We start from the raw sequence: 23,047 nt of genomic DNA, 5'->3' as shown, positions 1-23,047 counted from the left end.
TTGTTTGACTTTTTTTATATCCAATATTTAATTTCAGAGTAAAAATTGTTATTATAGTTATTAATTTTATAGATACGAACACAAGTCAAAATTTTTACTTTAAGATTAGAAGGAGGGATCCCTGGGTGGCACAGCGGTTTAGTGCCTGCCTTTGGCCCAGGGCGCGATCCTGGAGACCCGGGATCGAGTCCCACGTCAGGCTCCCGGTGCATGGAGCCTGTTTCTCCCTCTGCCTGTGTCTCTGCCTCTCTCTCTCTCTCTCTCTCTCTCTCTCTCTCTCTGTGTGTGACTATCATAAATAAATAAAAATTTTTAAAAAATGTAATTCTAAAAAAAGATTAGAAGGAAAAAGTTTACCTTCTTTTTATTTTGTTGTTTTATTAAGTCATTAAGGTAAAAATTAATATTCAGGATAACAGAGGTATGTTTGTGTAGTATACTACACTTCTGGCCTCCTTTTCTACAAAGAATATCTTAATCTTTTCAACTGTATCCAAGCAGAAAATCTACAAAATAAGAGCAGTTCTTAACAAATCATTTTCTAATTATTGCCTCTTTTAGAAGCTCAAAAAGTATTTCAAATATAATTTAAGGAATTGGGGGATCCCTGGGTTGCTCAGCGGTTTGGCACCTTGCCTTTGGCCCAGGGCACGATCCTGGGGTCCCGGGATCGAGTCCTGTGTCGGGCTCCCAGCATGGAGCCTGCTTCTCCCTCCTCCTGTGTCTCTGCCTCTCTCTCTCTCTCTCTCTAGAGGTCTATCATAAATAAATAAATAAATCTTTAAAAAATATATTAAAGGAATTGTATTCGATGATCTTCTGTTTAAATTATCATTTGAAGGTAAAGAAACTATATGATAAACTGTTTTAAGAACAGTTTTTCCCATGCAAAAGAATTTTCTCCCAAATAAGTAAGCAGCATATCGTATATACGATAGCTAGAATTAATTGCCAGCTTTTACATGGAAATACGTATTGCCTTGGTGTTTTAAAAATCATTCATCAAGCTCTTAACCTGTTTTCCTTTATTTCAACTATTTTATAAAAGACTATAACAAATAATGATAATTTTTAATTCCACTGAAAGGATTCAGGATTTAACATCTAAATACTTAGAAATATCTATTGAATAAACTACGAAGTTTGTGTAGTATTTTCCAGAACAACTCAGGAATTTGATTTCTTTTTTCTGTTTTTGTTTTCCTAAGTATATTTTGACTTAATTTTAGGAAATTATATTTAATCTAATCTGAATGACAGAAAACCTGGATTTTTACATTTTACTAGGTAAATCTTTGTATTTAACTCCTCCAGATGTGAAGAAGGAACATTTGGGGCTATTACAGCTAAATGAAAACTTTTCTTGTCTTAATCCTGAGAATAAAGAAAAATTGGGATGCCTGGGTGGCTCAGCAGTTGAGCCTCTGCCTCTGGTTCAGAGCATGATCCTAGGATCCGGGATTGAGTCCCACATCGGGCTCCTTGCAAGGAGCCTGCTTCTCCTTCTCCCTCTGCCTGTATCTCTGCCTCTCTCTGTGTCTCTCATGAATAAATAAATAAAATCTTAAAAAAAAAGATTAAAGGAAAATTGAAATATTGGTGAAGTGCGAAACTATAGAAAAACTGTTACATTGAAATTTATTGTAACAGCATAGAACTTCTTTCCAGTCTCTTACTAAAGAAGAGGAAATGGCCTGTCAGTACCTAATGAAACACACATTTTAGGTAATTCGGCAGAACTGGTAGTTTTATTTGTATGAGTTAATACACTTCCATCTTTGTGTAATTTTGAACACATAAAGAGAAAATAGTAAAATAGCAGACCCTTTAATAACCTTAATTTGGCTATTTTACAAAGAAAAAATAGGATTAAATTTCATTTTTTCCATCTTTGGAAAAAATCCTCTTTTTCATTCAGTTTCTTTTTAAGTTGATGCAAATAATTTCAATATTTAGCATATTAAATCTTGGAGTATGGATTGAGTTTGGAACTAACTCAGAGGACTCAGGCAAGTATGCAGGAGATAGCAAGAGGAATATTTTAATAGTTGAATAACTCAATTTACATGCTATATTTAAATGCAGATCTCTTAAGATCACACATTCTAATAAGTGATAGTAGTTATGAAAATTTGGCCTTAGACTAAATTCTGTACTCAACCATAAAGGTTTTCTTCATTCAATTATATATCTTTTTGGTTGTTATAGAAATTACATGTTTGTAAGCCACAAAGTATCATTATGGATACATGCTCAAGTTAGTCATAATTGGATTAGCAAGATTATACTTTCATAAACCGTGATCTCTAAGTTAATGATTTATTTAGAAGTTGACATTCTAAATCAATTTTTTTTCCTTTTGCAGGTGGATATTACTATCCTTTATTCATCGAAAAAGTTTTATTCTAAGTGTTAATTTCTCATTGAGTATTGACAGAAAGGAGAAAAATTAATGTCCCTAACTTTTGAGATAGATTTGGCTCTAGTAAGTATTTAGACATGTTATTTGCATACCTAGGAGAAGAAATGAGAACATCATGATTTCCAGCTAAAATTGTTTATTTTCTTACCTCTGTCAAAGGATTTCTCGTAATTTCTATCTTATTACAAATAACTTAAGGCCCCTTTAATGCAGAATTAACTCACCAGAAATGTGAGAGTATATGTTCTTGCCTTGTTTGTTTATAAATATATATCTCACAGATTTCTGATATTTTTTAAAGCTATATACAATGAAGAAAATATTGACAAAATAAGTTTAAACCTTTTATGTTAAAGTTACGGTGCAGGGTGACAAGTTAGTTGCTTTTTTTTTTTTTTGTCTTTATTATACTGAAATTAAATTTAACATTTATAATATCTATTTGGGTCTATTCCTTGATTACTAATACATGGAATTCATGCAAAAACTTTTATGAGTAAAATACTTAAATTAGCATTTTAATAATTACAGGTCCCCCTTAATTCTGTGGAACTTTGATATTAATTGTATCCTTGTGATTGAACTTCTGTGTTTTGAAGAAATGAAAACTACCTGGAAAATGTTATTGTTTCTATCATATGCTGTAGGTTAGGTTTTATTTGAGAAATTATGCTGAGAAAGAAGAACTTTTAAGCTACTTTTATATAAAATGTTACTCAATTTGATTAACTTGTAATCTAAAAGTATTTTTTATATCTTTGTTTTATAATTTAGCCACTTACCATGGATTATTCTATTAAGAAATATCTTTAGGAAGTGGTAGGAATTTAAACCACCTCAGAGTTTATTTCCACATTTCATTTTTAGATTTTGGGATTGCTTATATTCTAGCATTTCAGGGTTATAAGTTCTTATAGTACCACTAAAACCTTTTTCTTTTTTGGACTTAATGCATATGATAGTAAATTATAGGAGACTTTTTTAAGTTTCCCCGTCATCAATTAAAACTGCCATTTTGGCATGAAGCAAGCAAGAGTATTTGTTGTCCTGTAGTATAAGTCAAGAAAGTTTAAGTACATCATTTCTTAAGAGAATTTGTAAACTTTAAAATACTTAATGTAGATTTTTGTATTAATATGTTTATATTTTCATGAATATTTTGTGGCAGTTGTGAAAATGGTAATGTTTGACAGGGTGCATTAAAAATAGACTTGAAATATTTATATAGAGAGAGGTACAAATTTATTCTATGTAAATGCTAAAGATCAGCACTAAACAAAACATAAATTTCTGCCCTCATAGAGATTACTGTCTTGGGAGTGAGGTGAATGTAATAGAACATAGAAAAAAACCTGAAAAGTACTATATATGTGGTGTGTCAGATGATAATAAGTTCTATGTAGAAAAATAATTCAAGGGAGGTATAAAGGATGGAATAAAGTTGTTTAGAATGCAGGAGAGAGATGTTTTTAAATATTACGTCTCAGAGATGGTATTTAGACAAAGATTTTTAAAATGATAAGGAAAAAAAAATGATAAGGAACAAATCCTTAGGTTTCTGGGAAAAGAGCCTTTCAGGCAGATGAAATAACAACTACAACGATTTTGAGGCTGAAGCATTTTTGGTGTGTACAAGGAATAGCAAGGAGATCTGGGTGGCTATGATTAAATATACAAGAAGAGACTCATAGCTTATGGAATCAAAGAGTTTATAGGGGCTAGATTTTATGGCTGTTTAAACTTTTAGCTTGATCTACAGATTTAATTTTTCATACGTCTTTAAGAGAAGCTTGAGAATGGTATGTAATGGTATGTGCTTCAGCCTATTTGACCTTTGTAGGTAGAACAGTATTTTTATGAATCTGACTCAGGGTTAGAGTTTAGGTTTATATTTAGAATATAAACAGAATGTTTAAATAGTTGGTTAATAGGTACATGTGTGATGATTGCATTTTTACAAATTGTGCTTTGATGGCTCTGAAGTTGTTTTCCACTTGATCAGTATAGCTTGTCAAAGCTAAGGGCTCCAGGAGGTACTCCAGGAGTAAGGTCAGTGCCTTACTCATGTTTGTCATTTACCCAGACGAATCACTGCCATCTTGGACTCCTTCCTTCTGGAAGTGCTGCCATAATTAAGGATTTCATTATTTCTCACCTGTTCTGTAGCATCTTATCTGAGGAGTTCTTTGCCTATAATTGTTTCATTCGTTATAGTATATATCCCACTAATTTAATCTTCCTAAAATACTACTTTTGCTTATAGGATAACATTTAAACTCCTTAGCTTATACCTCATGAACTTTCCCTGACTTCTCAAGTTTTTCCATTTTTCTGCAAGGGAACTAATCTTGATCCATTTGTTTGTTTGTTTGTTTTGCCTTTATTTATGCCATTTCACTGACTGCCACTCTCCCTCAACTAATTCTTATACATGTTTAGAAATGAACGAGACCTCTTATGTGTGGTAAATGTTTCCTTACTTTAAAAATATGGTATTAGGGCAGCCCAGGTGGCTCAGCGGTTTAGTGCCGCCTTCAGCTAAGGGCGTGATCCTGGAGACCTGGGATCGAGTCCCACATCAGGCTCTCTGCGTGGAGCCTGCTTCTCCCTCTGCCTCTCTCTCTCTCTCTCTCTCTGTGTGTGTGTGTGTGTGTGTGTGTGTCTCCTGAATAAATAGATAAGATCTTTTTTAAAAATACGGTATTATCCCTCCTTCTTGTGGTATGAACACTTTATATCCATAGTTCTTAACCTTTTTCTCTAACTTAACACACCTGAGGGACATAACACTTCATCATCATTAATTGGACCTCATTTATTAATCCATATTAACCTTTTAAATGTATTAACCATATAAATAAAATTTTTAAATTTTATGGGATGTCTGGGTGGCTCAGCAGTTGAGCATCTGCCTTTGGCCCAGGGTGTGACCCCGGGAACCCGGTATCAAGTCCCACATCGGGCTCCCCAGAGGGAGCCTGCTTCTCCCTCTGCCTGTGTCTCTGCCTCTCTCTGTGTCTCTCATGAATAAATTAGTAAAATCCTTTAAAATTTTTTTTAATTTTATAAACAAAATGAAGAAAAGCAAGTGGACTAAGATGCCCAGAATTTGAAAACTTCAGCCTAAGTATCAGGTTCCAAAGTTTAAATACTAATTTTATGCTGATAAGTAATACAGTTGTTTTTTTTTTTTTTTCCCTCAGTTACATGAAAAATTCTTCCCTTCCCTCCCTCTGGCCCCCTCTCTCCCCCTTCCTTCCCTCCCTTTTTCTCTCTCTCCTTTTCTCTCTCTCTCACCTACTAATTGAGTATGGACCAGCCAAATACATCTCTAGGATTTTAGCATATTTAAAAGAATAATAAATTATTTTAATTTTTCAATATTGTAAAAGCAATAAATATTTTGAGAAATAATCCATGTGTTTATTATAGTGTTGTTTATAATATTAAAAATTGGGAAGAGATTTTAAAGTGTCCAGTAATAAAAGCTGATTAAATAACATGCTGAGTGGAATACTGTGCAGGTATTTAAAATAATGCAATGAATGTTTAATCAGCTAGAAATTGTTCCTATTAAGTAAAGATATGTCAGATATTATGAAGAGCCTCCTTAGAATACATTTGCTAAACTGTTATTACTGGTTTACTACGGGTGTGAAACAAATCTTATTAGGGTGAGAAGGTGAATCATATTTTCATGATTATAAATAAGCATGTATGATTTCTGTGATTCGGGGAAAGGGAAGTTTGTTTTTTGAAAAGGAGAAAGAAATACTTGAAAAATAAAAAAAAAAAAAAATATTTGAAGCAGACTTAAACCACATAGCCCCCTCCGGAAATCTGTAAATGGAAATCCTACTGGGTTCAGGAACTTTAAAAGTGATAATGACAAAAAAAAAAAAAAAAAGTGATAATGAAGAATTATCAGGGAAGAACTGAACAGATAATTTCAAAAATTAGGTAATTTTAAAATCAGCTGTAGGGGAACAATCTGTTTTCAAAAGAACTGAAGAGATCACTTCTTGAATTCTTTGTTGTGTGGTTTCACTGTCATTTCTCCATTCTTCCAGCCCCCAAAACCTCAAAAGGTAAGTATGAAAAAAAAATCTATTTTAATTCTAAAACCATATTAATGAACTATGTAAAGAAAAATCTAGTTTTATGGTTATAAATACTTAACAGCAATTAAATTTTCAGATCTAAAAATTAAGGATATTTTCCTGTTTTGGGGGCACCTGGCTGGCTCAGTCAGTATAGCATGTGACTTGATGATCTGGTCATAAGTTCAAGCCCCACTTTGGATATAGAGCTTACTTTAAAAAAATTATTTTTCAATAGGAAAAAAAAATTCCTGTTTAAAAAGATTTGTCTTAATTTCTTCTAGCATAAACGTAATACATAGGCATAGAAACCTTGGAAAAGGCAAAAAAAAAATTCTGTTTTTAAAAATCACATTTTTACCATCCAGTAGCAACTATTATCAGCTTTATTCCCTTCTAGTTGCGTAATAGGATTAGCAGATTTTTATTTCTTAATCCAATTCATAACTATACAAGAGATAGAAATGTAGAGCATCTCCCTCTAGAAAAGAGAGATGAGATATGCTTCTGGCTAAGAAATTTTACATTTCTAAAACATACCTTAAACTACTAATTTTATAATTTGTTCCATAATATTTTACTGTAGAGGATCCCTGGGTGGCTCAGTGGTTTAGCACCTGCCTTTGGCCTGGGGTACGATCCTGGAGTCCCAGGATCGAGTCCCACGTCGGGCTCCCGGCATGGAGCCTGCTTCTCCCTCCTTCTGTGTCTCTGCTTCTCTCCCTTTCTCTATCATGAATAAGTAAATAAAAAAATTTTTTTTAATATTTTACTGTAAAAATGCTTTAAATTTATTAACTTTTTTTCTCATGATTAGTAAACTTGAACAGATGAGAAGATACATCTTGTTGACCCTATCTGTTCCTTTACCACACCTTCATGCCAGCCCCAAGGGTACCTTTCCATAGTGCTCAGAAGCATCTGAAGCATGGGAAGTCACTGAAGTTTTTTTTAGCAGGAAAGTAAGAAAAATACTGAAATATGTGTAATACTGGGTCAAGATTTGCTCAAAGAGAAATCTAAGACTGATAAATTACGAGTTTGTTTCTTTTGTATCCCCACAACCATATCAAATTTATCAAAAGGCTGAGCTGTTCTAAAATTGTGGGATTTGTATTTGGTACTCAAAAAGCATTAACAATTATAGACACTTCACTTCAAAACATGGCTAAATGAATATGACACAACTGTATGAATTCATAGTGTATGACCTTTCTGTTGACCTATTTAGAATGTAAGCAAAAGTGGTATTTCTTGTTTTTCTCGCATGTAAATATTTTATAATTTAACTAAAACTCTTAATAGTAAATTAGGAAGGTTTAGAACCTGAAAACTTGGCTAGTAGAATAAAGAAAATATTTCCGGGAAGCCTAAAAATCTTACTCTATTTGTGAAAGGGAGGGGTATTTGTCACCAAAACAGGCCTATGGCACAGATTTCAAGTCAGACCCTTTGTTTTGCCAGTTTTGTCAGCATTTTAGTGGTTTATTGCATCCTTTGGGGAAAAAAGAAAAAAAAAGGAAAACCACCCATAGGTAAAGCCTCAGGTCCATAATAAATAAGCTATTGTACCATTTTTTTAAATTAATGGTTCTTAGATGTGTTTACCTCTAAAATTCAAGGAATTGGGACCTTTAAAAAGTGTTGACTTACTCATTTTAGAAAATTCTACTAGTTATACTCTTCAGGAAACGTTTATGGTGTTTTTACTATACTTCATATATTCATTAGGAAGCTAAATCCCCCCCCATCCAAAAAAAAAGAGAATTCCTTTAGTGTACTCTTATTTTCAACAATACCAGATGGTCTTGGTTTGTGGATAGTCAAGTTGGATAATTTAATTTGGAATTTAGGTAGAGTTTGAACAAATTTCAAAACTAGCATGAAAATGGTTTATTTAGGTTAACCTATTATATGCTAATAAACACTTGTTCCCATAAACCATTGTGGTTGGAAGTCTTGGTGTATATGGCTCATGTCAGGATACATGTAGAATATGGTGTGAACCAACTAGAGTGCATTCAGTGAATTGAAAATGAGGTGTTCAAATATCATAAGGAATGGATGAAGGTATTGAGAAACTTCTTGAAAAAGAGAAGACAGGGCAGCCCAGGTGGCTCAGTGGTTTAGCGCTGCCTTCAGCCCAGGGCATGATCCTGGAGACCCGGGATCGAGTCCCACGTCGGGCTCCCTGCCTGGAGCCTGCTTCTCCCTCTGCCTCTGTCTCTGCCTCTCTCTCTGTGTCTCTCATGAATAAATAAAAATCTTTAAAAAAAAAAAAAAAAAAAGACAAGTAACAGTCTTGAAGCTTGGGTATTTTGTTTTGCACTCAAGAGCAAAACCGGAAAGATCGAGTTTCAGAGATGAAAATACAGCTCCTTAAAACAAGCAAGGGCTTTTTACCAACTTGAATGTGTGCATTATGGAAGTGGACTGCTTTATCAAGGACCTCAAAAGTGATGAAATGGGAATGAGGGGGGTAGTTAGGTTTAAAGATACTATTTGAAATGAAGAAAATGAATACATCATCTTAACTCCTTTAAAATACAAGAGCATTTGTGCTAACAAAGGACAATTTTTTTATTAAAGTGATAGGGAAATGATGGATTTTTTGTTTTGCTTTTGGGTAGTTTCTACTGATAATCATTGTTTTAACAGACTTGACAATGTCTAAGCAAGGTGCCCTAAGAAGAACAAGATTTCCAGAAACACGTCACATGTCTGAGAACTATGAAATAAATGAAAATGTTAGCTTATCAAATACTAGAGTTGGAACATAATATTTAAATACTAAAAGCTTTCATAGGTTGGCATTTGTTTTCAAGAAGGATTACTTTTTGAAGGCTATTGGACAAATCCGGTATAGAACTAGGTTATTAAGTTTTCATTTTCCTCTTAAGACTTCAAAAGAGAAAAGGTGAAAAATACAGATAAACTTACAAGAAGGAATTGATTCTACAGAAATCTTAATTGTACATTTTAGTTTGAGATGAGTTATCAACCAGGCATTCTTTGATGTTTATATTCTGTGGTGCTTGTATGTTCATAAGACTGCAGGGCCATAGCTTGGACTTAGAATTACCACTCATGGGATTCTCTTTTTGTAGTAAAATATAGGGGAATCCAGCTTCAAATAGAGCTTTTCATGTCTCACCGGGCACATAGTAGGTGCTCAGTAACTTATGAAATGAAGTGTTCCCAGGAGGATCAATATCACTCTGAAGTTGGCAGTTGGGGTCTAGTTGATTCTGGCATCAAATATGCAGGAAATGATTCTGTAGTATCTGCCAGTTGTTATGGGGCCAAATCATTGTTGAGACAATGTTATGGCTTGGCTAAGATAATCTTATGACATCTTTTAATCCAGGCCTTTAAGAGTTTTTATAGTTAAGTACTTTTTCAAACTACTCTGGGTCTCTTCAAAAGTACATGAGAGGGGGGATCCCTGGGTGGCGCAGCGGTTTAGCGCCTGCCTTTGGCCCAGGGCGTGATCCTGGAGACCCGGGATCGAATCCCACGTCGGGCTCCCAGTGCATGGAGCCTGCTTCCCGCTCTGCCTGTGTCTCTACCTCTCTGTGTGTGTGTGTGACTATCATAAATTAAAAAAAAAAAAGTACATGAGATATTATGGATACGAGATAATTGTAAATACAATAATGAACGTCAACTGTAGCACATTTTTTAAGGTCTATTTACCACTCTGGGGAATAAACCAATAATTTTTTTATTGTTTACATAATTTAGTGAAGATGACCCAAATCAAATTTTAAAGTATTTTAATACCAAAGGATTGGTTTTTTTAAACTGCATATAGAAACCAAGCTTTAGATACTGCTATTAGTGATAGAAATAACTGTTAGTACATTGACTGTCCTTTGCCAGAAACTTACATTTTATAACCCACTTAAGTCTCATAAGTACCTGGTGAGGGAAGTACATCATTACCCCTGTGTTACAAGCAAAGAAATGGGAGTTACAGGAAAACAGTATGCCTGATGCCACATAACTTGTAAGGGGTGGGGATGGTCAGTCATTCAAGCTCAGGTGGTTTGATTGCAGATATCATGCTCTTAGTAATTATATTTACAGCTTCTGTCCTATATTAAGAGGTAGAGGAGATAACAAGCATTAAGCACTAAAATGCTAAAAAATAATACTGATACCTTAAAGAGAGATTTGTATGTGGAAATATTCTACCAAAAGCAGATTATTTTCTCGAATATTCCATGATGGTACTATTGTCCCACTTCAGGGAGACATGTTCTTAGAAGTGTGTTGTGGTGAGATTTGACATGGAGTGTGTTTGTATGGCCCACGGACATACACGCAGGTAAATGAATTCAGTCAGCTTCAGCATAATGGCATAGTCCTGGGTAAACTGCCCCCGCCTAACTGTCCAGAATAAAGTCTACACAACCTGTGTTACACCTGGTTGTATTGTTTTTAAGGCGGTAAAGCATCAAGCACCATTGTCATTTCAAACATGCTGTGTATCTCTGGAAGCTCATTAGAATCTAAGAAAAATAGACCTTTTGTAGCTAAAAGGCTGCAGACAAACTATGCGATATAAATTGTGATTTGTTTTGCAGATAATCCCTAAGCTATCAGACATATTATTTTCTTAGTATTTCCTATCAATTTAAAGAATTGGACTTCTGGCAGGGCTTAAAAATAATAAACTTCATTCTGTCTCATCGAGCAATTCCAGGCAGTATAGCAAATGCTTCCTCTTAGCTTTTAGGAACCTCCTCAGGTATTAGCTTAGAAGGGCAACCTCCTCCCAGCCTCTCCACATATACAGAGAACAGAAGTCCCTTTTCTATACTATCATCCTCATAACAAGTTTTTATTGTTTATCTTACATCCTACTGTGATGATTTTCCTATTTCTCTGCTGTTGGGCCGTAAGCCTAACAGGCTTGAGTCCAGAGACTGTGTATTAACTCTGCCCATTTATGACTAATGTAGGATGTAGAACTGGTGGCCTCACCTAGCGCCAACACCAGTAACATGGTAGTTCCTTTCCTTAGTATGTAATACATTGATCCCGATATTGGGCCACTCAACCACTCCCTAGGCAGCCAGAAATTAGATCTTGCTTTTCAGTGGAATTCTCTCAGTCTCAATTAGGTCAAACCTATTTATAGATCATGAGGATCACAATTTCACCGAAGGATCAGAAGGAAAGATAAATTAGAAACATGAAATGATGTTTGCCAGGTAATAAGAGTTTTATATGTGAAATAGTTATTTTGTAAGGGCTCTTTATTTCTCATTATCTCCTAGGTAACATAGGCAAGAAAAACTTTGACAATATATCTGATGTAAGTCTTAAGAAAAATTGTCTGTAGCAGGCTGAAATGGATTCCCAGATGTTCTTTCTCAGATTTTACAAGAAAGCACTATGGAGGTCAGGAATTTCAGTTAGCTTCTCTATCCTCTCAAGATTCAGGGTTTTAAAAGTTTTAAGTACTTTAAAAAGTATTAAAATTACTTAATGGCCTTTTGTTCCCACTTCATCGATGATCTGATTGACCCTATAGTAGTTTGCTTAGACAGCTTTAAAGTCCAAGTCAGCCTTGCTTAAGCCGATGAAATCATGCAAGCTTGTGTGTAAGAATCTGACCAGAACAGCTCTTTGTAACTAATTCTGTTTCTGCCACCTCAAGAAATAGAGGTGTTTGTTTGCATCCTTACCTGAGATCTGGGCGTTCCTCCTTTACCTAGCACTGCGTTTGTGTTCATGCTACTCTCCCTCCCAAACCTTGCCTGCCTCAACTCCACGGTACACAGCCTCTGAACCCCGTCTGCCTAAACCTGTGACCTTCCAATGCTCTGCTCTGCTTTGGGAAATCTAGTTTCTGGGCTCTACTTTCGTTTGAGGGCCCCAGGTATATTACCAAACCAATCTTAATAGCTTGTTCACTATACAACATAGCCTCTGTTGCTCTTCATAGTTAATCCACCCAAACTAGACATAACCTACCTACCTTGTCAAATATTGAGGTGTTTTAAATTTTTTTTTTAATTTTATTTATTTATGATAGGCACACAGTGAGAGAGAGAGAAGCAGAGACACAGGCAGAGGGAGAAGCAGGCTCCATGCACCGGGAGCCCGACGTGGGATTCGATCCCGGGTCTCCAGGATCGCGCCCTGGGCCAAAGGCAGGCGCCAAACCGCTGCGCCACCCAGGGATCCCTATTGAGGTGTTTTATAGTTAACAAATGAATTCCTTGGTAACTTACCGAACACGTTTGCTACTCTAAAACTAGTTTTCATTTTTTGATCACTTTTCTAAAATAAACTGCTCGCCTCCAGAGAATACTCCATATCCTCCTCATTTTTTTTTAATTTTTATCCTCCTCATTTTTAGACAAGTAAAAAGCCTGAGATATCTTTGCCTTAGAATAGGATTTTGATATCTAGATTCTAGATACAACACATGGCACAAAGGAAGCATGAGAATGGTGAAATCCTCTTACAACCTCATCTTCAATCCAGGCCTGCATATAGTAGTCCCCTCTTATCTGTTGGGGATATGTTCCAAGACTCCCAGTGAATGCATGAAACCACAGCTAGTACTGAGCCCTGTACATACCATGTTTTCATGTATTGTGTGTATATATATATATAAATAAACATGTATATATATATATATATCTCCATGGTAGAGTTTAATTTGTAAATCAGGTACAGTAAGATTGACAATAGCTAAGAATAAAAAAAACCTACAGTAACAATGTAAGAAAAGTTAACCTAAATGTGGTCCCTCAAGATACCTTGTACTCACCTTTGTGATGATGTGAGATGATAAAATCCATATGTGATGAAGTGAGGTAAAATAAGCCTTGTGATGTAGCATTAGGCTACTATAGACCTGATAATTCATCAGAAGGGGATCATCTGCTTCTGGACAGCAGCTGACAGCAGGTAACTGAAACCATGGAAAGCAAAGCCAAGGATAAGGGAGCCTACTGTAATATTAACCACGGAGGGGTCTAAAGTGGTTGGAAATTACTTTTTCTAGCTAAATTTACTTTTCATTTTGTTTCATTTCCTGTCTTAGTATGATAATCTTTTTATATAAAATTGTACTGTTTGTATCTTCATAATTTTAATTTATTCACGTGTGGACTGTGTAGTTTTAAAATTAGTGATACCTGATGTTACTTCTAATAACAATTTCCTTACACATATAAAGGCAACATTAAAACTAAACTGAAAACATATCTCACATAATAGATATCCAGCAAGCATTTAAATTAATATTGAATGAATAAATCTGATTTATTTTTAACATGGCAGTTTTAAAATGTAAGTCAGAACTTTTAGAATTCTGTTATCAACAATCTTAGAATTTTGGAACTTTTGTGCATTCAGTGTTTACTTTTAGTAGTCAATATTTTTATATTTAATTTTTCATGGTTGAAAAGATGAAAGTTCTCATAAAAATAGTAAAATGGATGTTTTAGATTAATTCTTTTTAGACTGTGCTTTTGGTTCTGTTACTTGCACCCACAGAAAATAACATAAGCATCTCTAAAGAAATAACTTAGAATTAGTATTCATTCAGGAGTTCATACAAGAATTAGGAATAATGTGGAAGATCCGGTAATATAAATTAGAAATGAAAATGCTCATTACATTAACTTGATTCTAGATACGCACATCTGGTTATTTTCTATGATTTTGTCCTTATTTTTAAGATCTCAAAGTTCCATCAGTTCATTCTCATTCATTAATGTGTGTACAGCTATTCATTCATCCAAGTCACTTGTTCAGAGCCCTTCCCTCTGATACCAGTCTCTTCAGTGTCATCAAGGTGCCATTTCTTTTAGATAACAGTTGAGCATGTGAAAGAAGCTAAAGATTTCCCACTGGTTTAGAAGACCATGAAATGAAGCAGAGCATAAGGTTATAATGCAGTACAATAAATTCATATTTCTCAATATTATGCTAAAGAAGTGTTTTAAGTAGCTTGGTTATTTTGCTAGAGAAATGACAATGTAAATAGAAGTTTAAACTGTTCCTATCCCAGAGAAGTTAAGTGTGGTCCTACTCAGATATTTAAAAATTGGCTGTGGTATTTACTACTGGTTAGATGTATGACCTTAAGTAAGTTGCAGTCTCTCTCCAATCCTCAGTTTAAAATTATAAGTGAGAGATTGAATTTGGCTCTGTCCTGCCCCATATTTTTAAAATCCAAAGCAAAATCATCCTCCAATATAACCATTTTGCATATAACTCTTTATATTGACATACTATAAAGGCAAAGGAAAAAAGTTAAATCTTATAGATTTATGTGGAAACTTGAATATTAACTTAGAATTTTGCAAGTTATATGTTTAACTTTGCCATTATAGAAAAAAAATTGTTAGATTTGTTTCTCCTGCCCTTTGTCAAACTGACATCTTGACTATATGAGACAGTTAAAAAAGAAAGAAAAACAATCCCCACTGGAACTTAGAGAAGGAGAGGCACTTGCTGTACTATAAGTGAAAAATAATAGAATTTTAAAATTTTATCAGATAAAGCATTTAACTGAATTAATGGGACATTAACTGAGGATTCAACTTGAGGAATTCCAATTTCCTTAAAGGGAAATTTCACTTTATTTCAAGCTGAACAATATTACATTGTATTCATGATTTGACCAAAGATGTACATTGTAAAGGATTTGCATTATGAAACTTTCAGTTATAATCTGTTGAGTGTAAGCAAGGCCATGTACTTGTAGATCTCTCCTACTGTCAGAAATTGCATCAGAAGGGATTGGATTAAAAAAAAAGAAGAAGGGATTGGATTATCAAGTATGGCCACTGGTTTTGATCATGGTTATGTTATATTCATGTAGTACAGTAGGACAGTTCTACTCATGTACATCTATTCTTGAATAGTGTAAAAATCTGAGTTGGTTATAATTTGAGGCCTCAGACCTATGAGTGAGAGTAAATATAATTTTAAGTCATTAAAAAATAGTTATTAAAATGGAACTTTAAAATTTTTTAGAAGTTGGGAGGCCCCAGCTGGTTCAGTCAGTACACATTATGCAGATCTTGTTCTTGGAGTCATGAGTTCAAACCCCACATGTAGCATAGAGTTTACTTTAAAATGTTTTAATTTTTCAAGTGATTCTTAAGGGCCTATTCTATGGCCAGTACTTTGCCGCAGTCCAAAAAAAGATGGTCATTGTCAGCAAAGAACTTTGAGCCTAGATGGAAATATGTACTAACATACGAGAAACAACTAGAAAATAGTGGAGTGTAAATTCTGTCGTGCAGACTTGAAGTTCAGTAGAAGCTCACAGAAAATGTGGACTTAAACCATCCGAAAAGACTTCTTAGGTGGGAGATGAGCTGGGCTTAAAGAATAAGTAGAATTCAATGAAATGAAGAAATCAGAGACTTTCAAGTGCAGGAAATATGACTCAAAGCATCAAGTAGGAAGGAATAAAACACCTACACTAGATTGAAAAGAGAGATTGGCATTGGGGAATAGGTAGGGAAATGAGTGTAACCATGTAGGAGATTGTTTTTAGAAGAAAATGAGTATTGGATTGCCTGCAACCCTTTGAGAGCCAAGTAGGAATGATGATTTGAAGGAGAAAAACCACAATTAGAAGGAAATCGGATTAAATTAGACAAGTTTGCCCCAAATACTAGGGGGTCTATGGATTTTAACAAATCAAGTGAGAATTTTTTTTAAAAAAAGATTTTATTTATTTATTCATGAGAGACAGAGAGAGAAAGAGGCTGAGACACAGGCAGAGGGAGAAGCATGCTCCATGCAGGGAGCCTGATGTGGGACTTGATCCAGGGTCCCCAGGATCACGCCCTGGGCTGAAGGCAGGTGCTAAACCGCTGAGCCACCCAGGGGTCCCCCCAAGGGAGAAATTTTGAAAGGGTTTCATAACCATAGTCCTACCACCAGGGATTTTTTTTTTCCTCTAGGTAAAATTACCTTACCACTACGGTAATAATTGTGATACAATAACCAAATAACTGCTGTTAAGCCAAATAGAAATACTCCTTTTCCAAATGCCTCTCTAATTTGCATCTAAACTTTAGCTCAGGTTGCTTACTCTTAGAATACCCTTTCCCTCATCTCACCTGTCAAATATTCTCAGGCTCTATACCCCTTGCATTAAATCTTCCCAGTTCATATTTCCTCCTCAGCCAGAAATGCCATTTCTCTCTTCTGTGCTCATATACCTGACCTGGAACATTTAATATACCCTGCCTTTAAGGACAGGGATTATTTTAACTCTGTATTGTATACTCTGCAAACTTAACATAGTGGGTGCTTGGTGAATGGCAGCTGATTGCTGAAAATCAGCAATAATATCTTTATGATAAATTTATTCTGGAAAGGCTAAATGCCAGCTAGATAAATACAGAAATGCCCAGGCTCCTCCTGGTCATTTAAGAATTTCTCTACCTTTTACTACATATACAGGGCTCCTTTGATTGTATGCCACCTACTAAGACTCGAGTCTTATTTCTCTTGAAATGCCCTTTTAAAAAAAAATGTTAAAGCCAAAACCTATGGGTAGGTTTATCAACAGAAGGCCTGTGAAATTTCAGTATCCCTCTGGAGGGCCATTGGTAATCTAATTGATTATCTAAAGCTTGTCAATGAAATATAGTTTAACCTATTTTCTGTTGGCCTTTATTTGTGTGTCTCTGAGGAGATGGGAGATAGAATGAAAAGTATTTATATTTAAAAATACTTTTCAAAAAACACCATCGTCATAATCATAAGAAAAAAACACATATTGAGCATCTGCTGCAGTTCTTTAAATACTATGCTTCTGCATCCATCTGCTTACTGGTACCACCTTATTCAGTGAAATAGGTTTTCTAATAAATTTTCTTGGGCTACTGTATAAAAGACCATCCACGTCACACCAATGAAAGCATTTTTTTAAGCTCTATACCCATCATGGGGCTTGAACTCAGACCCCAAGATCAAGTCTCATGCTCTACTGACTAAGCCAGCCAGGTACACCCCAGAGAAAGCTTTTAGAAACTGAAGACAAAACTGTGGCTCAAATGTGGAGCATTTGTTTTCTGCTAGGACATTTAGGTCATATTTATAATGTGATAAGGATCTATTTTTATGTACCCTTAGAGCTTTTATATAAAATCTTTATGACATTGATGTCTGTTTTTCAGAACCTGTATGTAAATTAGTTTTTGAAAGATCTGTTGTTGCTATTGAGTTTGATTTGGCTTTGAGGTTGGTTGACTGTTACACTTAACATTTAACCAAAAGCCAGAATTACAACCAGCAATTATATGGTTTATATGGCGAAGCAGTTTCGCCTCTATATTGATTTGCTTTATGACCTGTTTTCTAGGCCTGTATTTTGACACCGCCACTGCCTCCCCTCCAAAAGGTGAGAACTGACTATTCCATGTGTACCTAGACCATGTGGAGAAAGGACTGAGACTGGAAGCAGAAAACAGACATTGTATAGAGCAGAGTGCCTGACAACGGCTCACTCTAGTAAAGGGCAGTAATTGCCACATGATATGATCCTCTCGTCACAGAATTGTAAGTAACTTTGGGGAAGCACAGGGGAATTAGACCGTTGTCTCTGCTGACTCAGTAAAAAAGAAAAAAAAAGTCTTCATTTTATCATTTGTGGCCTGTATGCTGTAAATTAAAATGTACTGAACTGAGGTGCCTGTCTGGCTCAGTTGGTTAAGCGTCTGCTTTTGGCTCAGGTCTTGATCCCAGGGTCCTGGGATGGAGCTGAGCCATCCTGAGCTGGGAGCCTGCTTCTCCCTCTCCCTCTGCTGCTCCCCCTGCTTGAGCTCTCTCACTCTCAAATAAACAAAATCTTAAAGAAAAAAAAAATGTACTTCAAGAAAAGATGTACTGAACTGTTAAATAGTGGACTTCCCTAGTTTGTGGATAAGTATTTACGGGGGAAAAAAAAATGCAATATTCCCTGAAAAGTAAACTTGGGACCTCTGCCTTAAGACCTGAGGCAGATGCTTGAGATACATGAATTTGAATAACAGATACATGAATTTGAATAACTGGATTAAAACTAAGTAATTAGGCCTTTGGAAAACAAATTAGAGAACTTTTGTCTTGATAGAATATGGAATAGAGAGACATTATGGCCTCTTGAAACAAAATAATAGAAATTGACAAAGCAATGGAATTAAATATAGCAATATATATTACATGGAGAAGGATTTTAAGATAGTAACAAAGTAACGAAGAATCTGGGGATGTAACTGTTGTAGCTTGATCTCACAACCCTGAGATCATGACCTAAGCCGAAATCACCAATCTGATGCTTAACCAACTGAGGACCCCAATCTTTTTATTTTAAAAAGAAATATGTGATGCACAAATGTATATAAATAAACTGATGAGGTATGTAATCTCAAATAAACATTTCTAAAAATCAACCCCTTTTTTTTTCCTTAGGCTGTCATATCCTAAGCTTATGCCTATAAGAAAATCCCTACTCTTGTATTAGTCATGAGCATCAATGACTAAATGTGTTATATTCTTGAACCTTACCTTCATATTTATTAATAAAACAAAGATCTTTCCCAGTATTAGATTGAGGGAATGAAACTGAGAACTTAAAGTTCAAATGATTCAGTCAGTTAAAACTTTATAAAATTGACATGGCTTTAATTTCTCAAATGGAAAGGCAGGTAATTGAATTGTGGGAAATGTGCTGGTCTCCAGTTTCAAGAAACAGTACAGCACAAAGACATGGCATTCTGGCTGAAGAGCTATAATAATAAACAGAAATTTGAAAACCAGGAAGACAAGTTTTCCAAATGTGCAGTTGTGGCATTTCAAAGGAGATATAACAAAAAATTCCAGGAGATGGCCAAAAATAGGTTTAGGTAATTGAGATTCCTTACATGAATACTTGGTTTTGATGGAGAAATACAGTTAAGCAAAAATGAAGGTTCTAAGAGGCCTGTGACTTTCTTCTTCTCACCCTAAATCAGGTTTGCTTCTGAGTAAAAAAGTGTTAGAACAAATCAAACAGGGATTCAGTACATTGTAGCCAGGAGTTTAAAACGTGGCCAAAGGAGGGAAAATTTTAATTGGCAATAATTTTGTTTTTTAGTAGCTAAACCTTGTGTTGTAGGATTTCTATTTAAAAAGTCAAAGTATCTTCTGTCTATCTAGTTACTACTTACTATAAAAAACAACCACCTTCATCAGAAAGAAATTCCACATTATTTTATATTTTGAATTGATTTTTTAATGTACCATTTTAATGATATATAAGGAAATCTATAATATCAATCTGTGCTTCCAAAATAGCATTTTAAAAAAACTCAGTAATATGCCTTCTGGATATATCAGCATCTTTTAGACCATTTCACCTCAAAACTTGAACCATTTGATTAATCAAGTTCAATAAACCTAGAACTTCAAATAAGGTTATCCAGAACTGGGAACATTTTTTTCTGTATTTCTGTCCTAGTTGCATCCGACTTATATGCCTGGTCTGATGACTTCTATCTTTTTATGACTCCTAAATTATGGAGGTAAGTCAAGATTTAATATCAATTATAGTCATAATAACATTCATTCTGAACTTCTATTCCCTTAACATTAATTACTAAGCATTCTTGTAGCATTGCATTTTTATTAGCATATTATGTACATTCCAATTTTGGCTGGCTGATTTCACTCTGATTAAATGTGTAATTTTGTGTCACTTTCAACTAGTTAGTATTCATATATACATCTATATTTTCATCTCATTTTGTATGCAGTTACCCAAGTAAGCAATTTTTTAAAAAGATTTTATTTATTTATTTGAGACAGAGCACAAACAGCATTAGGGGCAGAGGGAGAGGAAGAGGGAGAAGTAGACTCCCTGCAGAGCAGGAAGCCCAATGTGAAGCTTGATCCCAATGATCTTGGGTCTTGGGTCTTCAGCCTGAGTTGAAGGCAGGCTCTTAACCAACTGAGCCACCCAGGCACCCTACCCAAGTAAACTAATAGAAAAATACCATGGGATTTTTTTTTTCTGTAGTCTTTAGCTTGAATCAGTTCTTTTAGACTCTACATAAAGTATCATCCATCTTTGAATCTACTATAATTCTTGTTTTTCCAAGTACCTATTCACTGAGGCTACAGTGTTCCAGATTTTTCAATTCAGTTTGAGACCATTAGATGTCCAGCACTGTGGGAGAATATAACGATCAGTAGAAAGCACAATCCCAGTCTTCATATTAAAAGAATTCACAGAAGCTCAGACATTACAGCCAGACTTCCCTGGGGTCTCTTACTACAAGGAGAGAAAGATAAACCTCTCCTATTTGGCTTCCAACTTGGGAACCCAAAGAAATTTAGATTCTTACCAGAGTATAAAATAATGGAGAGTATCATGAAACAAAAACAATTGGTTTTGGATGTGTTTTACTCGGCTTATAGAGTAAAAAACCACTTTAAAACAGTGATTTATGGATTTGGAGATGTTGATATGAAATGTGAAGGTGCAGAATGCTGCCTACCTAAAAGTTCTGTATAATTAGACAAGTCTTAGGCACTTTTTAGTTCAGGGAACAAAGTCCTATTTATTTTGCTGTGTGTTATGCTCTTTAATTCTGTGCCATGCTTAATACTCATTCCCCATTCACTATGTAAGGTGTTAACTTTTTATCCATTAAAAGATTTTTGTGGTTGGATTTATCTCTTAGTTTAAGTAATTATTAAGACATTTTTAAAGCTTAATATTTATGACATAATGAGTTTTTTGGTGAAATTTTTACATTAATTTTCACCTCTAAAAGGTCTAATAGAAGGCCTAATAATTCTTGAAGTGTAGCTCTGTGGCAAAGCTGGTAATTATGGCTTTTACTAGGTCATTGGTATTCCAGAAATCTAAGTATTTTTAATAATATATTTTCATGTCAGCTCTATTTCTTGAACTTTGAAACACTAAGTTTGATGCCACATTGTTTTCTTCCATGGGTTTTTTGGCTACAAGAAAATATAAAACATTTCTAATATTTTTTTTTTTAATTTTCTCATAGTGGCTCTTCTGCATTGCTAAACTTGCTGTAAAGGAGCTCATTTACCTAATACAGAGGAAAAATAACAGTAGGATATGGGAGGTTTAGAATGCTCTAAGCAAGTCTTTTGTTATCCCAGCAAGGTTTCTAGTGATGTGACCATTTCTATTATTTGTGATAGAGAACCAATACAAAAACTTATAAAGCAAAAGTGAAGTGCGCCAGATGTAAACAGTATAGAAGATAAATTTGAAATAGCTTATGATTCCCTAAACCGTATAGTATTTCTCTAGGTGCTTTCCCTTGACCATTTTATGTCATTTCAGGCTCCTTGATTTCAGATATATTTTGAAAGCAGCTCAAATTAATTCCAACTTTACCATAACCAAATTAATTCCAACTTTACCATAACTCTTTGTAATTATGACTTGTATATTAAATGCAAGAGTAAATTTCAACCTTAGCTTTCCTTTTTAGAAAATCTTCTTAGGGATAATTTCCAGTCACTTATAAGGTAAATTATTGAGGTTTAAGAATTAGCTAAGATATTTAGTGTCTCATCCAAAATGAAATTGTGGGTGATGGAGAGAAGCTAAACCCACATAAAAGAGGTAGGAGAATAGGGGAGACCCAACTACTGATGGTCCCATTAAGGACTGACAGATCTTAATGTGTCATTGTGATGATTTGTATTTGTACACATGAGATAGATTGATAGGTACATGTGATTTGATAGAACAAAATTTTCAGCGTGGTTTGTCCAAGACAAGCTTCTTCCATTATTTTCTTATATTTTAAAATAACACTAAATAACAATGAAATTAATTCAGTTAAGAAGAGTTAAGTGGTACCCATATGAAAATGTTGGGCCACATGTAGGTGCCAATTAGTAACAAAGTTATTATTCCTCTCACCAAATGTTTAGCAGTGGTTTATACATAGTAGTGTTAAAATTGTTGAGTGGATTGAGCTCACATTCAAGTGAAAAAAATTTGTTTTATGATGGAATGTAAGTCTATACAGAGGAAAGGGCTGGTTAATATGCTTGGGAAAGGAGGAAGATAAGGCCTCACTGAGGAGGTACATTTGAAAGTGGGCCACCAGTCATCTTTCTCTTCTTCATCATCATCACCATCACTAAAGTTACTTGGTGCCTACCTTGTGCCAGACAGTGTGTTGGGCATTTTACATTATCTCCTTTTATTTTCACATATCCTATAAGGGAGATATATTATCCTCATTTGATAGATGATGAAGTTGAAGCACAAAGAGCTTAAATGGCATGCCCAAGTCACATAGCTAGTAACTGATTAAGTTGGGATTAGAAATCAAGCAGTCTGATTCCAGAGCCCATTCTTGAGAGTTGTGTAAGTAGTCAAGAAAAGAAAGGGAAAGAGGCATTGAAGGTAGAAGGAACATGTGCCAACACACTAAGTGCACAGTGGTATTCAGAGAGCAGCAAGCCGTTAGTGTGGCGTAAGCACTGGTGAAGTATGGTTGCCAGAGATGGC

General features: G+C 34.9%; 1 long non-coding RNA gene across 1 annotated transcript; it reads left to right on the top strand.

Annotated features, from left to right (window-relative positions):
* The first annotated feature begins 706 nt into the window (after window positions 1-706).
* LOC121477003 lies at window positions 707-22,996 on the top strand. Its single transcript, XR_005984069.1, has 3 exons — window positions 707-2,485; window positions 17,882-18,078; window positions 19,997-22,996. It is a non-coding gene; the product is annotated as an uncharacterized LOC121477003 (long non-coding RNA).
* Window positions 22,997-23,047: the final 51 nt, after the last annotated feature.

Source organism: Vulpes lagopus, chromosome 16 (assembly GCF_018345385.1).
Source record: "Vulpes lagopus strain Blue_001 chromosome 16, ASM1834538v1, whole genome shotgun sequence".
Classification (NCBI taxonomy): domain Eukaryota; kingdom Metazoa; phylum Chordata; class Mammalia; order Carnivora; family Canidae; genus Vulpes; species Vulpes lagopus.
Note: the sequence above shows the minus strand (reverse complement) of the source record. Positions and strands in the feature narration are given on the sequence as shown.